An 11,859-nucleotide genomic window follows, 5' to 3' on the forward strand; every position below is an offset into this window, starting at 1 on the left:
CTTGACCTAGCTTCATCACTACTCTATCGAGGTTAGGCTTGATACTTATTGGGTACCTCTGTGGTGTACTCATACTACTCTTCTGCATATTTTTGTGCAGATCCAGGTACCTCAGTGTTGTTGATAATCTTGCTAATTGATTGGACATTTCTGTGGAGACTTAAGGTATACTTGTTGTCGCATTCGCAGGCCCAGGGTCACCTTCTGATATTTTTCCTGCACTATTGATTCTATTCTGGAACAGTTGTATTTAGCGATTTTTCTAGTATACTCTGTAGAGCTTGTGACTTGTACTACCAATTTTGGTATTGTTGAAAATTTCTATTTCATATTTAATAATTGTTGGTTGAGTTACCACTAATTTAGTAAGTGTTAGGCTTACCTAGTCCTTAAGACTAGGTGATCACGACATCCTATGGAGGAAAATTTAGGTCGTGACATAAACATAAGGCTGAGGGTGAGCAGGTGGATGGTGATCCCTAGAGGATCTTCTAAGTGGTAGAACAAGAGGAGGAACAACTGGTTAAGAAGTGGAAGGAGGAGATGAGGGGGTGTTAGTGGATAATGCGGAATGAGACTCAGGAACAAGTGTTGAAGATGAGGGTGGAGGTAAAGATGAAGATTCTTCTGAAATAGGAAGAAAATTAGGAAGATGAGGAGAAATAGATTTAGCACAAGCAAAAGGAAAGACAGATTCATGAAAGACAATATCTCTGGATATTAATGTTAGTTTAGTGGTCAAGTTATAAAGTTTGTAGCCTTCCTTACCCAAAGGATAACCAATGAAAACACAAGGATCAACCTTAGGCTGAAACTTGTCTCTATTACATTAGGGAACAGTGTGGTAGCAGAGGCAATGAAATGACCTGAGATGTTCATATGCATGAGGCAAGCCATATAGTAGTTCAAAGGGTGATTTATTTTTTAAAAGTTTGGAAAGGAATCTGTTGATCAGATATGTGGCTGTCAAAACACAGTCACCCCAGAACTTTAAAGGTAATTTGGATTGAAAAAGTAAAACCCTTGAGGTTTCCAGTAAATATCTATGCTTCCTCTCCACCACTCTATTTTGTTGTGGTGTGTGAGGGCATGAAGTTTGATGTGTGATCCCGTGGTCAAGAAAGAATTGAGTGGATGTGGCTGGAACCCAACTCATAGGCATTGTCACTTCTAAAATCTTTAATGGAAACATTGAATTGTGTCTTGACCATGGCCACAAAAGCTTTGATCAAAGGAAAAGCATTGTTCTTGGACCCAATAAGGTGAGTCCAAGTAGCTCTAGTGAAATCGTCAACTAAGGTAAGAAAATACTTGAAACCATTGTAAGTTGGACTATGATAGGGTCCCCAAGTGTCTACATGAACAAGTTGGAAAGGGGATGAGGTTTTAATAGAGCTATTTGGGAATGAAAGTCTAGATTGCCTAGCCAAGGGACAAAAAAAACAAACAAAAGGCTTAGTAGCAGAAAACTTGCATGGGATAATAGAAATATCTTTCATTCTAACAAAAGGAATATGTCCTAATATGTTATGCCATAAAATCTCCATTTTATTAACAGTGGAATGATTTGTACAATGAGAATCAGAAGCTACAGAAAGCAATGGAGAATGGTATTTACAAATGATAGAAGGAGAGTCATTAGAAACAGAAGCAGACAAAATGTGAAGTCATCTAGTACAAGCTTGTAAAGCTCAAGTTCCACCTTACTAACTTCCACTGGGCTCTACAGTGAAGGGCCCTAAAGAAGACATCAACGTTTGGTGAACAACATATCACAGTCTAAATAAGATACAAGCTGGTAGACATAAATGAAATTGTAGTGAAAGCTAGGGATGTACAATACATGATCAAGGATGAAAGAGAGAAAATGTATTGAATCAGTGCCAGTTACTTTAACTTTATAACCATTTGGAAGAGTGACTAGGTAGCGCACAACAAGGGGTTTAATATCAAAGAGTAGATCTTTGTTAGAAGTCCTGTGGTTAGTGGCCCCAGAATCTATAATCCAATTGTAATCATTGACCCTAGTTAACATACAAGTACCATAGCAAACTCCTACAGATTCAGAAGGTGAAATTATACCATCAAAAGTTGCATAAGCCATAAGACTAGACTAAGGGCCTTGTTTTGATACATGACTTTGTTGTAGCAGAAGCATCAGTTGTGTATATTGCTCTTTTGTGAGACCAAAATTCAGAGAGGTGGACTCAGAAGAATGCTCAGATGGAGAATTGGTATCAGGAATGACAGGAGCCTGTTGAACCTCAACATTAGCAGCCACTTTCTTCCTTTTAGTAAATTTGAAGTTGGAAGGGAAACCATGAAGCTTATAGAATATTTCAATGCTGTGACCAGGCTTCTTACAGTATCTACACATCAGATTTGATTTACTTGGATCAAAATTAATTTTCTGAAAGAACTGACTTGGAGATTTGGCAGGTTTGTTGGTAGGGTTATTGAAATTTGCATTGAAAGAGGCTGCCTAAGCCTGAAACTGAGAGGAAGGACTGATTTGCCTTTTACTTTCATCTTGGAGGAGGATATTGTAAACACTATCAAGAGAAGGTAGGGTATGCATCATGAGCAAGTTGCTCCTCACACTAACATATACATCATTAAGTCTCATGAGGAACTGATGCACCTTATTCTCCTCTTTTTCTTTTTGAAGATCAGACTTGACAGGACAAGAGCATCTGTTTGCATGATTAGTGCACATGTAGACTAACTCATCCCTCAATTTCTTCAGTTTGTTAAAATATGAGGCTATATCTAAGGACCCTTGGAAGGTTGAGGCAATTTCCTTTTTTAACTCAAACACCTTAGTCCCATCGACTGAACTATATCTTTTATTAAGCTAAATCCAAATACTCTCAACAGTCTCATAATACTGGACACTTTCAGCAATGTCCGAGGAAAGTGAACTGGTCAACCAAGAGATGACCATGTTGTTGCACCTATTCCATTGTTGAAACTGAAGAGAATCCTCAGCAGGTTTAGGACAACTTCTATCGACAAAAGCCAATTTATTTCTAGATGAGAGGGATACAATCATGTTCCTACTCCATCCCCCAAACCCATTATCAGCAAAAGGAACAGTAACGAGAGATACCCCAGGAGTATTAGAGGAAAATAGGTGTAGAGGGTTAGAGGTGTCACGACCCAAAAATCCATTAAAGGTCGTGATGGCGCCTAGGCAAGCCAACAATAATTTATCAACTTAATTACTTATTTTAGTATTTTTGAAATCATAATTTTCTTCAATTAAATAATAAGAGATAAAATTTACAGAGTAAATGAAAATATTTTCGCAACTACGATACTGAACAACCCATAAGTACCCCCAAACCCCGATGTCACCAGTACATGAGCATCAACTAGAAAGTAAAATAAAATACAATATCTATCCGGAATACAAATTAGACAGAAAAAATATAAATAACTCTGAAGGAGACTCTATTGGCTGCGGATCGCAACAAGAGATGCAACTCATCTAAGTCCCCGCAATAACCGCGCCTCTGCGCTCACAAGGCCACTAGACATATATGTACCTGCACAAAAATGTACAGCAAGTGTAGTATGAGTACGTAAATAAATGCGTACCCAGTAAGTATCCAGTCTAACCTCGAAGAAGAAGTGACGAGAGGTCGACTCTGACACTTACTATGAGCTCACAATAAAATACGGATATCATAATTAAGCATGGATTTTCATAATATAGCTGAAAACTCAATAACCGAAAATAATAAACAATCCTTGTACTAATAGAAATTCCCGAATCTTATTTTCATCATTTAACAATTTATATCTCAAGCAAATGAAGCAATATTAATTATTATTAGTTCCAAAGAGTAATCATGCGAAAGTCATGCCGAGGCTGTACGACCCGATCCAACATAAATATTTAAACGGTGCGATGCCGAGGATCGAACGTCGCGAACCATAAATGCATCTATTAACCTGCCGAGGCGAACGCCCACCTCCCATGAGAGTAGTGAAAATTTACCCCGCTCGCGGAATATAGTTGCGACGCGGTTGAACATAGATTTCTCAAGTTATTATAATATTCCTCAATTCTTTTCAAAATACGAAAATCAAATGAAAACTTTCAAATTTCGAAATCCTCAATTTCAACTCTTTTCAAAGCAATTAATAAGCATACTCAAATCTCAACTCTTTTCAAGGCAAATAACAAACATAATCAAATAACGGTATCAATAAGGCATGGTGTAAACCTAAAACTATCCGGGCATAGGCATAATTAGTAGCTACGCACGGACTCTCGTCCACTCGTGCATACGTAGCCCCCGTAAATAAGAGCACCCATGAATTCAATTCCTTATGAGGTTAATTTCCCTTTTACAAGGTTAGAAAAGAGACTTACCTCGCTCCGAAATTCCATAACCGGCTACAAAACCTTTCCAACAACTCAAACTGATGCCCATCGCTCCAAAACTAGTCAATAGATGTGCAAATCCATAAATATATACTCTAATACTCATTATAATTCAATTTACAAAAAAAATCAACTCCGCTCAAAAAGTTGATAAAATCACCCTCGAACCCACGTGCTCGAATTCTGAAAGTTTTCGAAGATAATCATTACCCATAACACCACGAACTCCCGAAGAGATTTCGAACTATTTCTGATTGTCTGTTTTAATTAGCAAGTCATAAGCTTAACTGGAGCCACTCTCAATGAACTACAGTATAACAAAAGTTATCTGCTTCTAAGCACATGTCTACATAAATACCAAAGGAAGGAGGAAACAATCTGATTAGGACCCAATTTCGGGCATATTAGCTCAAGCAATTCCTTGGAGTTGCTTTGCCTCAAATCACCCAGAATGATTCAGCCACCAATTAGATCATGGCTTTGTTTTTTCAAAAAACAATATACGCTACTTTATCGATTGCATATTTTTGCTTGAGTGATTTATTTGTTAATGATGTAAAGCTACTCATGAGATTCATTCCACAGGAACACAGTATTTGCTAAACAACTTACAAAATGTTGAATTCCTCCTGATTGATTGCCTTAAAGAAGAGCACCAGGAGTGGTTTCCATCGTTAGCAGTCAATTGTAGATGCAGAGACGGCGGTAGCGGCAACTTCACTTCCTTCTTACAGGAACGGAGTAGAGTTGAAGGAAGGAAGTGAAAAGTGTTGAATTTTGAGACTTCCATTAGTCTTCACGTGAGAAAGAGCTGCTGGATTTGAGAGTTTGAGAATGGGAAAATGGGAAATGGGAAATGGGCGGTGGCTGTTTGCTGTTAGAGAGGGCTTATGGGGTTAGATTAGAAGAACACAACCTTCCATAATAAGCGTCAAAATGCTTCCGGACGATCCGATACTCAACCCGAACATACGCCTAAGTCCGAAATCGTCATACGAACCTTTTGGAACCTTCAAATCCCGATTCCGAGGCCATTTACTCAAAAGGCAAACTTAGTCAATTCCTGCAACTTAAAGCTTCCGAGATTAGAATTTTATTTCAAAATCAACTCCGAACTTCCCGAAATTTAATTCCGACCACATCTACAAGTCATAATATCTGAAGTGAAACTACTCAAGGTCTCAAACCACCGAACGACGCGGAAGGGCTCAAAACGATCGGTCGGGTCGTTACAAGAGGGGTCAGGAGTGAACATTGATGCTTTAGCAGGTGTAATACTTGTTTCTACCATGATGAATGACACATACATATACAAAAAAATACGAGCCAAACTATTGTGCAGAAAAATTATACATGCAATCAACGAGTAACCAGAGATGATGCTCTCGATCCTCAGAGATATATGAAGGAAATGTTACCGGCCTTTTCATAACCGGAAAAGGTACGTCCCTCAATTAAACGACAACGAAATAGCAGAAAACACCCTAAATTTCGTCGTAAACTTGGTGATTCTCCAAAAATCTTCAAACAAAAGTAATTCGAGTAGAATGCAGCAGAAAAATCCTAAGATGTACGAGAACAGCCCACTGGGAAGATGAAAAACCCCAAAATAGCGAGAAAAAATCCATAAAAAATCAGAAATGCGAGAAACTCCGCGAACATTATAACTCCGGCGGAACTCGACGAAATTACAACCGATCGAACGAGAAAGAGAAACTAGCAGATACTCTGCTCTGATACCATGAGAAAACTACATGAATCCAATCAGTTTTGTGTGAATTTGTGATTAGGTGTTCTAGTTAGGGAAAACCGAAGAGAGAGAGAAGAAATTCATTTCATTGAAAAGAAAAGAATCCGAAAATCTGTCTATCTAGAGAGTTCTATTCCTTTTATATACATTGGGCCAAATACACGAAAAATAAAAAACTATCCTAGCCCAAAATACAAAATAACATAAATTGCTAAGTTGATCTAGTTGGGCCATCTTCCGTCATTTCTGTTTGGACCTTGTGTGTATCAACAATGATTCCAACAGTTCTTGTTATGATTATCAAGTGTGATGATTCAAATTAACAGTGAAATCATGCACGGAAAAGAATTAACAATAAAATCCACTGGCGCCTCTGGACTGGCGCGAATATACGTGACCACGTCTGCAGTCGAATATACGTGAGAAAACATGAAAAAGAAGTTGGTATGATGGTATCGCGCCTCTGGACTGGCGCGAATGATGAAAGCTATGCGTTGTTGAATCATTTTTTGTTTTTGAAGAATAGTTGGCGACACTAATGTTAGTATTTAATATTCTGATTTTTTTTTTGTTGAGATTTTTCATCTCCATTGATTAATCAAAAAATAGTTTTTGCGGTCAAAGTCAATATCAAAGAAAATTGGGTTTTCTAATAACCATGTTTGCTTTACTTTTCAAAAAATAAGAGAGAATAAAATGAGAGAGTAAAAAGCAATTGAAATTCAGTATTCAATAAACGAGAGAAAGAAAGCTTATTGATGAACGATGTTTTCTCCAAGAATTGTGAACAAGAATCTTCAATCAAATAGAGATATATAGTAAAACACTGATTGCATATATTCGTTATCGTACAAAATAAGGTAAGCACATTTATATAAGGATACAAAGATGTAACGGTTTCATCTCACTTAATTACTACCCGTTACTACCATTAACTACATTAATTGCCCATTACTGAAATTACTCGTAACGGTTATGGTAATAATAGGTGATGGCGCGTAATCAGGGGTAATGCTGACTCTCTTTCCATATTCGTAATTGTTCATGAATCTTCTCTTTTTTATGGCATCCATGTATCTCGTGCCTATATTTCTTCTTTCCTAGTTGTCAGATACGATTCCTTTTTCTATAAATCCTGTAAGTATTTTAACCGTGCCTCGTCATTCTTCTTTATTAACATGATACAAATGCCATTTGTCACCATATTATTAATCCACATATCATGCCTAATTTTCCATCAATACATCCATATATGCATTGATTCAGGCTTTTAAGAATCTTATGGATAGGACATGGAACCATTAGCATTTTTTGACGTCTTATCGAAAGACTCGAATGTTCAATTTCAGTTAATTAGTCCTCATAACAATAAATACTAGAAACAAAACTGGGACACCATGTATGGTGTCATGGGTGTAGGAGTAGGTTCATAAAGTTGAGCATGTAAGCTAGCTTGTGTTGAGTGGGGTCAAGAATAATATACACACACACACACACACACACACTATATATATATATATATATATATATATATATTTTTTTTAAAAGCACGAAGGCCCTTCAGCGAAATATCGTTTGACTTTTTGACAAAACTGGAAATCTACTGAGACTTGATTATTAAATATTTTCTTATTTTAATTATGTACCTAAAATTTAGGATTTTATGATCAATTAAAATTACTTTAAATAAATTATTAAAAAACTAATTATTGGGAATATTAGTACTATACCTTATTATAAAGTAATTTCCATACAGCAATTAGCAAGTGACATCCTAAAGGTACTCCAGTTATAATCATGAGAAACAATTGTACGGGACGCCCTATTTGGTCGTCCTCATTTAACCTATACCTACTTTTTAAATTTTTTAAACTTGTACCCGCTTTTTAAATAACTTCGGGCCTCTTTCTCCTCCTCCTTCTCCTTCGTTTTCTGAATGTTGAAGCTTGAGAAATTGTTATGCGTTCTAGCCTGATGATTCATATATATCTCCTTGTCCCATTATGTTCAGTTTGGTCTTATTCACAATAATTTAACCTCTTAGATATTTTAGCTTTACAGGAACATTGGTTTTTGGTTCTAATTTATCTGTAGTAACTTGTTTTCATGTCGAAAATATTTTTCATTCTTTAATCTTTGAAATAAACAGCATCAATTTGTGATGACCCAAAATGTCATCTTTAAATTTAATAAGTAATTCTGTATTCTAAGACCTCAAAAAATACCATTTATCCTTCCTCGACTTGCGTGCGCAGTCCGTAAAATTTTCTGAAAAGTTTTCATGTAAAAAAAGAATTAAAATGTGAAGTAGAGCTTTAAAATTCAAGTGAGTTGACTTTGGTCAACATTTTTAGCAAACGGACCCGGATCAGTATTTTGATAGTTTAGGTAACTTCGTATCGTGATTTGGGACTTGGGTGTATGCCCGAAATTTAATTTGGAGGTCCCTAGCGCAAGTTATGACCATTTAACGGAACTAGCAATTTAAAGGCTAAATATTCCAAGTTTGACCACGGGGTTGACTTTTTGATATCGGAGCCGAAATTCGATTCTGGAATTTTGAACAGCTCTGTTGTGTCATTTATGACTTGTGTGCCAAATTTGAAGTCATTCCGGATTCATTTAATATATTTTGGCACGAGATTTGCAAACTGAAAGTTTAAAACTCAAAGTTCGAATCGGGGTGTGAATTATAATTTCAGTGTTGTTTGACGTAATTTTAGACCCCGAGTCAGTCCGTATTATGTTACGGGACTTGTTGGTATATTCGAACGGGGTCCCGAATACCCCGAAAGTGAAACGGATCGATATCGGAACAAGAATTGGACTTAAGCAAAAAATCTAAAATTTGGGTTCTCGTATAATCACACTTGCGAAATTTTGACCGCAGGTGCGAGCTCGCAAAAGCGAGACTTCCATCGCAGATGCGGCCTTCGCAGGTGCGGCCCTTTTGCGCAGAAGCGGATGTCGCAGGTGCGACATTTTGTCCGCAGATGCAGAACCTCGCCTGGCAGCCCCTTTTCGCAGATGCGAGATTTTTCTCGCAGATGCGAGCTCGCATGTGCAAGCCCAGGCACTGCAGATGCGAAAATGCTGGGCATAATACATAAAATCGGGTCTTAGCCATTTTTACTCATTTTTTGAGTTTTGAGTCTCGGATTTGGGCGATTTCAAGGGGGATTTTCACGTCTTTGAACTGGGTAAGTGTTCTTTATCCTATAGTGATTGTATTTCACAAATCCATGTCTATATTCATCATTTATTTCGGATTTAGATGGAAGAAATTGGAATTTTTGTAAAACTTTCAAAAAATAAAAAATTAAGATTTGAAGGTCCATTTGATATCGGAATTGGACAAATTTAGTATGGTTGAACTCGTATCGGAACGGGTGTTCGGATTTTGAGAGTTTTTTTCGGGATTTGAGACGTGGGTCTCACTGCCGAATATTTTAATAAATTTCGGATTTTTATCTGGAAAAATTATAAATTCATATGGAATTAATTCCTATGATTAGTATTGAATATATTAAATTGTTTGTGAATAGATTTGAAGCTTTCGGAGGTAAATTTAAAAGGAAAAGCTGTGGTTGAATAATTCATTGGAATTTGCAAAGCGAGGTAAGTGTCGGAGTTAACCTTGACTTGAGAAAATAGAACCTTTAAATTAATTGTTTGCCTGCTTACTTGAAAAATTATAAATTATTTTTAATCATAAATTAAATATTATAATAATTGTTTCTCTCTTATTCTTTGTCAAATATTAATTCTGAATTCCTGCATTAATTGTTACATGTTATTTGAATTATGTCCCTTAATTGTTATTTGATATTTAGCATATTAAATATTAAACTGCCTATTTGCTCCCTGATTTTCATAATAAATTGCTATTTATCATTGTTTGTGTGATGACCCAAAATGTCATCTTTAAATTTAATGATTAATTATGTGATCTAAGCACTATTTACCATTACTCGACTTGAGTGTGCAGTTCGTAAAAAAAATTTTGGAAAAGTTTTCAGGTGAAAAATGGATTAAAATATGAATTAGAGCTTTAAAATTCAACTGAGTTGACTTTGGTCAATATTTTGAGCAAACAGATTCGGATCAGTGTTTTGACAATTTTGGTAGGTCTGTATCGTGATTTGGGACTTAGGTGTATGCCCAGAATCAAATTCCGAGATCCCTAGCCAGAGATATGGAATTTTGATGAAAAATTAAAAGTTTAAGTTCAAATAGTGACCGGATGTCAAATTATGTGCAAACGACCCCGGAATAGAATTTTGATGATTCCAACAGCTCCGTATGGTGATTTTGGACTTAGGAGCGTGATCGAAATTTTATTTGGAAGTCGGTAGTAGAATTAGGCTTGAAATGCCGAAAGTTAAATTTTTAGGAAGTTTGACCGAGGGGTTGACTTTTTGATATCGGGGTCGAAATCCGATTCTGAAATTTTTTATAAATCCATTATGTCATTTATGACTTGTGTGCAAAATTTGAGGTCAATCGAAATTGATTTGATATGTTTCGGCGCAAAATATAGAAGTTGGAAGATTTGAAAACTCATAATTCGATTCGATGCGCGATTCGTAATTTCGGAGTTGTTTGGCATAGTTTGAAGCCTCAACTAAGTTCATATTGTATTTTGGGACATGTTGGTATATTTGGTTAAGGTACCGAGGGCCTCGGGTGGATTTCGGAAGGTTAACGGAATGAATTTCGAACAAAAAGGAGCTGCTGGAATTTTTCTGCTGCAGAAGCTGTTTTTGGACAGCAACCGGTGCAATCGCAGAGCTGACTTTGGAAGCTTATATCTCGAAATCTATAAGGAATCTGAACATTTTCAAAACATGAAAGTTGTAGCCCTTTGATTCTAGTTTCCAGAATGATAAACCATTTATCATTCAGACATTTTTACAAAATGATATGATCGATTGACTGAAGCTGCTACTGCAGATTTTTGCTACAGCAGTGTGCATCGCCAGAAATTTCTGCTGCACAAGGCTGACTTTGGGAGCTTATATCTCGCAATCTATAAGGAGCTGGGCGATGAGCAAAACATGAAAGTTGTAGTACTTTGTATCTAGTTTGCAGAACTTTAAACCGTTTGGCAGTTGGAGTTGAGTACGAGAAGTTATGATTGATACACTACAGGCTGTCGAGGAAGAGTTTGATGTTTTCAACATAAGCATGTAATGATCCAAAAATCTATTTTTAGTTCTATAGATCGAAATTCGATTTCGAGACTTTCGACATTTTGATAATGAATTATAGGAGTGATCTGGAAAGTTTGGTCTAATTTCATCAAGTCGCGATTGAGTTTTAAGCGCGAAATATGAGTTAATTGTTTAACGAGCGAAATTGGTATCACATTGAGCAAATGAGCTCCGAATTGAGTTTTGATTGAACGAATGGGTTCGTAGTTTTATTTGTGACTCATAGGAACAAGAATCGTCGAATTCCGAGTTCGTATGATGGAGTTAGAGCCTTTTTAGTGAAATAAAACTGCTGGTGTAAATAGTCCTGGTGTGCACCTTTAGCGACCAGATGTGACACTTTTAGCGACGGGATTGGACTTTTAGCGACCGGAATAGTGTTTTTGGGGCAGAAACTTAATGACCAAAAATGGTCATTTCTTTCATTTCGTTTTGGAGTTTTGGAGCACGGTTCTTGGGCGATTTTGAGGATTTCTTCAAGACTTCAACTTGGGTAAGTGTTC

General features: G+C 36.7%; 1 long non-coding RNA gene across 3 annotated transcripts; it reads right to left on the minus strand.

Annotated features, from left to right (window-relative positions):
- Positions 1 to 3,228: 3,228 nt before the first annotated feature.
- LOC142166967 (uncharacterized) lies at positions 3,229 to 6,277 on the minus strand. 3 transcript variants are annotated; one of them, XR_012697499.1, is made up of 2 exons: positions 5,006 to 6,277; positions 3,229 to 3,548 (listed from the first exon to the last, which is right to left on the minus strand). It is a non-coding gene; the product is annotated as an uncharacterized LOC142166967 (long non-coding RNA). The 3 variants fall into 3 exon arrangements; XR_012697500.1 differs by having other exon boundaries at positions 3,229 to 4,452; XR_012697501.1 differs by having other exon boundaries at positions 4,382 to 6,277.
- Positions 6,278 to 11,859: the final 5,582 nt, after the last annotated feature.

The sequence above is a fragment of the Nicotiana tabacum genome, chromosome 12 (assembly GCF_000715075.1).
Source record: "Nicotiana tabacum cultivar K326 chromosome 12, ASM71507v2, whole genome shotgun sequence".
Taxonomy (NCBI): Eukaryota; Viridiplantae; Streptophyta; class Magnoliopsida; order Solanales; family Solanaceae; genus Nicotiana; species Nicotiana tabacum.